Raw genomic sequence first — 6,000 nt, forward strand, 5'->3', positions numbered from 1 at the left:
CCCTGGTGAGAATGCTCTGTTAGTGCGGTTCATTTGAATAAGTGTGAACGCTACCAAGCAAGCAGAACGAGACCGCTGAAAAGATGGGTCTCGCTCCACTTCCAAACAAACTTTGGTGCAGTTCGACTGAAATAACGCATCACGGACCAAAGACGAACCAAAAATGGGACAATGTCACAACATGCAACCTTAAAAAGGACAGAATGCTCAAGCAAGCTTACCTGTTTTTTCTCGTCATAGTTGTGATGTTGCCCATCACAGTTAGGTACAGCCATCAGAACCGTGTCTCTTGGCAGCAGATCTTCGTTTGTGTGTGACGGAGGGATTCCTGCCACTGTTTTGACTCCTTTAGACTCCTTACGAGTTCTCAGCTGGTCAAAATACTATCATGTGTCGGCCACGCATATACGAGCGCATTTATCCCCCCACACAGCGTTGTTTTAGATGTTCGGTCATTTCTGTCTCGAAATATACGTAATAAAAGCAGACCAATCAGTTTGTGAACGAATGTGTTGCTATGTCTTTAGGTTCGGTATCTTTTGGTGCGAAATGCCATTGTGAACGCTTTGGTCTGGACCAAGCGAACCAAACTATAAGTGTGAACACACTCTCATATTCCACACTTTGATACTTTTCCTTTGGGTTAGTTCATCCTGATCATTCAGGTTTCCAGATTTCACATTCTACATGTGTAAACCCTGGGTTAAACATCTCATTTGCATTATTTCTAAGGTTAATCTAACTTTATTGAAGAAGTGGTCCACAAACACCCGCTGTGGTTGGCTCTCAATCTTCTCAAATACAAAAAAGCATTTTTAATCACTCCAGTCACTGTTTACTCTTTTCTCTTAACTGAAACTAAACGCAGTGCGTGAAAGTCTCCGCAAGTGTGAATTAATATTTAATGACATAATCACTGAGACAGATTACTAGTGATTGTTGCTAAAAAAAGATAATGCCATAATTATTAGTGCTGCATCTCTGCAAAAATGGGTCTCTGGGTTAAAAGATATTAAGTGCAGTGCGAGAAGCCTGTTTAACTCATTGTGAGTTTGTTTGAACTATTTGGCTGCAATATTACTTGAGAAAATGATAAATATGTGTAGGAAGAGTGAATGAAATGAGTGTGCAGGTCACGTCCCTGTTTTATTAAAAACCTCACTCTCCTCAAAGTCTCATATGCCTTTTTGGCTTCATATGTTTTTGGATCTGTTTTAGGAATTAGTTTTTTTGTATTTGATTGACAGTTGGTAATATTGTGTGTGTGTGTTCTGACAGGAGACTTTAGCACATGCTATTGTCTGTCATATTGTCTCTATTTCTTCCCGAGTGTGTGATGGAGTGTTAGCGAGTGATTAGTCTGCAGTGTTGCTAAGAGACCAGTTTAAAGCATTCCACACATTTTCCAATTATTCCTTCATTCCAGGCTGTTAAAATCATTGGCATGTGATTAGTGTCTCTTCTGAGGGTTGAGCTGATCTGTGTTTGGGTGTTCCCACATGAAAGATGATTGAAAGCGTTTCAATATTAAGAAAAAGGGTGCTGGGTTTTTTGTATGTTGTGATTTGTTTTTATGTGCGTGCTTTTGCTTATTTGTACATGTTAGCAGAAGTATCTAGTTTTTTGGTTGTTATAAAATACAATTATTTTGATTGTCCACTTTCCGTTATGGTCCAGACATTTCACTATAACTTTAGCAACTACATGTCATCTAGCAGTCATTAGAGTATTAGTAGACTGTTTGTTTAATAACACTTTATTCTGATGCTCGCCAACAGATATTCCTCTGACTAAGTAACGTTGCAACTTCTACATGTCAATTTACTAACTCTAACAGTCTTCTTATATTTTAAAGAGAGTTAGTTAGATGTAGTTGCAAAGTTACTTATTAGTAGAATGTCAAAAGTGGACCATTAAAATAAAGTGTAACCAAATACATTTTTATTTTTACATCTGGGAGAATTTCACATGTCCAGATTGAAAGAAATATAACTAAAAGTGACCATTTCACATTACTGTAATGCATCCAGATGAATTTGATAATTATTTTTGTGAAATACTCGAACAAATATATAACAACATCATCCTGTCTAGACAGAGTGATTTATAATTAAAATCAGCATGCATTAAAACAAATTAAAGTACAACCCTTTTTGTGGTAATAATGTACATTTAAATTAATATGTCATTGTTTTACATTACAGTAATGAGAATTAGGGGTATATTTAACTGTAATGAAAAATGCTTCAAAAAAATCATAATGCTCCTAAAAATAGGTCTATATTTGACATGTTTCAAAAGAACAGTTTATGCACCCAGATCAGAGCTTTGCTTTCCTCGTGAATCCTTTAGTTATTTGTGCATTGCTTACAATTTATTAATAGCATAGAATTACACATTAATTACATATTAATTACACAAGCTCCGAAGTGGCGTAATTCTGATTTTTATTGTGTTTTCCATGAAATCCACATTCAGTGATGCAGCCAATCAGAGCTTATCTGAGGTGACAGTGGCTTCCCACTCAACACTTTTAGTATAACCTTCAGTTGCAGAGGAAAACACATTACCTTATGCAGCAAGGAATCTGGGCTTGGGTGGTCGATGAGATGCAGTAAATAATTTTTTAGAGACCATCTGCAATGGATTTTTTTTGTTTTGTTATTTATATATTGTTCAGCCACATGCAGAGGGGAAATGTGTTTAGTGAACGGCCAGCTGAAATAAAGTGTGTCGAATGTTAATGTATACTCACAGTGGAATCAGACATACACAACACTCAAATACGGGGCTGTATGAATGTTTACAGCATGCCATATACAGTGTGCTGCTTCACATAAAGGAACTGTGTGTGTGTGTACTACTTAAGCATAATGTACTTTACACTATTTGCTTGATTTTTTTCATGAATAAATGAGTTTATTGATTATCGACAAGGGAGTAAGAAGTGCAGGAATATCTTGAAGGGATAGTTTATCCCAAAATGAACTTTTTGTCATCATGAACTCACCCAAATGTTGCTTGAATCGCATCAGGTTTGAACATGTTGATTTTAAAGCTGGGCGGAAGGTGAGATGTTTAGTGAATCATGTTTGCGACTGGCCTGTTCCTGTCATAAAACTATTGTATGATTTCAGAAAACGTGACTTCACTTGTATGGACCACTTTTATGATGCTTTTTTTATGGTTTTTACTACATCTTGGAAAGTTTGGATTTTGTCACTACAACAACACACAGGTGTATGAGAACATGATGACAGTGTTTTCATTTTGAGATTAGGTCAGTTATGCCAGTTAAACCATAGAAAGCACAACTTGAAATATCAAATGGCTCAAGTGAACTGTGGGATAGAGACTGCGAGAAAGATCGGTCGGTCAGACGCATTGTGTGCATGTCTCTGGAGTCAACTACAAACATTTGTGTCCCTGTGACTCAAGCTCTGACTGACAGGCCTTAATCTGCATCTGTGTGTGTTTATAAAGGTTATAAAGTGTTTTTGGTGGGCGGCCAGGGTTCAGGTTGAATCTGGACACTTTGAAACGGGGTGGTATGCGATCAGCTGCACCGAGAGTTCAGAGTATCTGATTTCTTCCAAATGGAGACACACAGAAAGGCTAAGCGCACACTTCTCCATCTCATTAGCCTTTGCTTTGTTGCTGTAATCATGTAGCACATTAAAAATAGATCAAAAGAGATGGATGCACTTTAAAAAGTGTAACTTCACGGGACAGTTTGTCCTTAAACTATGTGAAACGCACTAGAAAGAGTATGTAGCCGCTATACAGATGTTTGCTTCACCTTTGTATGAACAGAATCAAAGCGGAACTGCAACAGTGTAATAAATCAGCTCAAAGTATGTGACCCATATATTGACCTGACCTCAACACTTCACCGGCACTCTTTTACTGGCTGTTCCTGTCTCTCTCCTTATCACACATTTCCCAGCAAGCACAATTATGCTTTTAATGTTGTGAAAGTGCAACATTTTTACCGTAAAATTAAGCAATTTTTACAATGTTTTATTTTGTATGTATAAAATTAAAACTTTTTGGTAATCCAAACAAAAAAAAAATCTCTTCATTGCTTTCATTTTCTGTGACTTAACGTAACAAAAAAAAAAAAAAAAAAGTTGTCTTTATCAAACTTGAGCAAAGCACAATTATGTTTTTCACAGTATGTTGTGAAAATGATGCAACACATTTACCTCCTTCAAACAACAGATGATTTAGGGGGTATTTACACGACACCATTTTAAACTAAAAACGGAAACTTTTATTAAGCATTTTGGCCGTTCATTTACACAACTGCGATTTGGGGGCCTGAAAGCGCAAACTTTTGCATGCGGGTTTCAAAGTGCAAGTTTTTGAAAACGACACCGTTAGCATCTCCATGTAAACTACAAAATCATGAATTTGTGAAAACATTGACGTCATGTGCATGCATATTACGTGTTCAGTCTATGGGTGCACATGTTTCTTTGCAAAGCGACATCGCCAACTACTGGCTTGGCATGCATACAGCATTTTAAGCCGTTTCCACGGATCTGTGCGAACGGGGATTGCTTTGATAAATTTGTTTATCCTTACCCCATATTTAATATAATTTGGGTCTTGTTTTCTTTAACCCTGTGTAGTTTTGTTAATGGTTTTCAAGGATGATAGCATGTCACGCAACCTGTCCATGTTGGCATCTGGCTAATTTGAGTAGCTTCTACCAGTTGTACTGTATGTGTGCCCAAAAATGAGTTTGATTAGATGCACAACCTTTGACATCAATAACAAAAGAAATGGCAAGCATTTTCTCCTCTGTTTTAAAAGCTGATAACCCTGTTAATTTTGCTATCACAATTACGCACCATTGTATGCTTATGTTGCAATGTATTATTAGAATTTAGCATTGTTTTCCAAGTAATGTGTTTACCAATAACATCTGAAATACACAAGTATAAGTTTAGATTATTGTGAATTCAAAACAGGAATCATAATTAGCAGAGTTTTATTTGTATTTCTTAAAATTGAAATTTGAACTTGGTGTAGGTAATTTGTACCTTATTATAGTTATTATTGCATCCCTCATGCATTTTTCTCATTACCTTTTAGAAGTCACTGGATCTCATTCATGAAACACAAGAAGAATGAATTTTGCATTTGCAATTTTTGCATCCAATGCAAAATGTAGGCCCTACTTAAGGATCATTTATATAATGTGGTGTGAAGAATCTCACCTCTAAAAATCGGATCTTGTCAAGCATGCTTTTTAAAGCCTAAATAAAACATTTAGTTGCAATTTGCTCTGATTTTGTCGTAAAAATGTGTTGAAATGATTTAAGTGAGTATTTTCACGTTTTAATGTTTTATTTTGGGTTTTAAGATTTATTTGCACTTAAAATATAACTTTTTGTTATATTTAACTTTTTGTCAATTTGATCTGACTTTTTTCGTTGGTAATTCAAATATTTAAACTGTTCATTGTCTTTTGCTTCAGTGTCTACTTTTAAAACATAACCTAACTGCAATCAAAATGTAACATTGTGAAAATGTTTTGTAGGTATGTACACCATTGCAGCAACACAACACGGCATTGTTTGCAATGGGCATGAGTGTGTGTGTGTTTTCTTGCACCTGCTGTCGCTCTGACACATCTGTGAAAAACTTTCCCTTTCATTGCCATATCCATTTATTAGCATCCTTCCCTCTCACCTTACGGACCCGTGACCCTTTTGTGTGCTGTGCTTGGGGACGATGTCATCACCGTGGGCCTCAGAGATGGAAAAATGACAGAGCTATGCAGGGGGCCGAGAATTTCTGGCTGTAACGTGACCCTGCAGATGCTTCAGTCATGCCTGCTATGAGAGGCCTTTGCATGGGCCTCAACCCCCTCCTCCAGGGTCTGGATGGCCCGACCACCACCGCTGGGGGTTTGGCCGGGAAGACGTGGGATGACCAAACAACATTGAGGTGAGTTATAACCTCTGGCAGACCATCACAGTGGCTTGTGTG

Source organism: Squalius cephalus (genome assembly GCF_949319135.1).
Source record: "Squalius cephalus genome assembly, chromosome: 4".
Classification (NCBI taxonomy): domain Eukaryota; kingdom Metazoa; phylum Chordata; class Actinopteri; order Cypriniformes; family Leuciscidae; genus Squalius; species Squalius cephalus.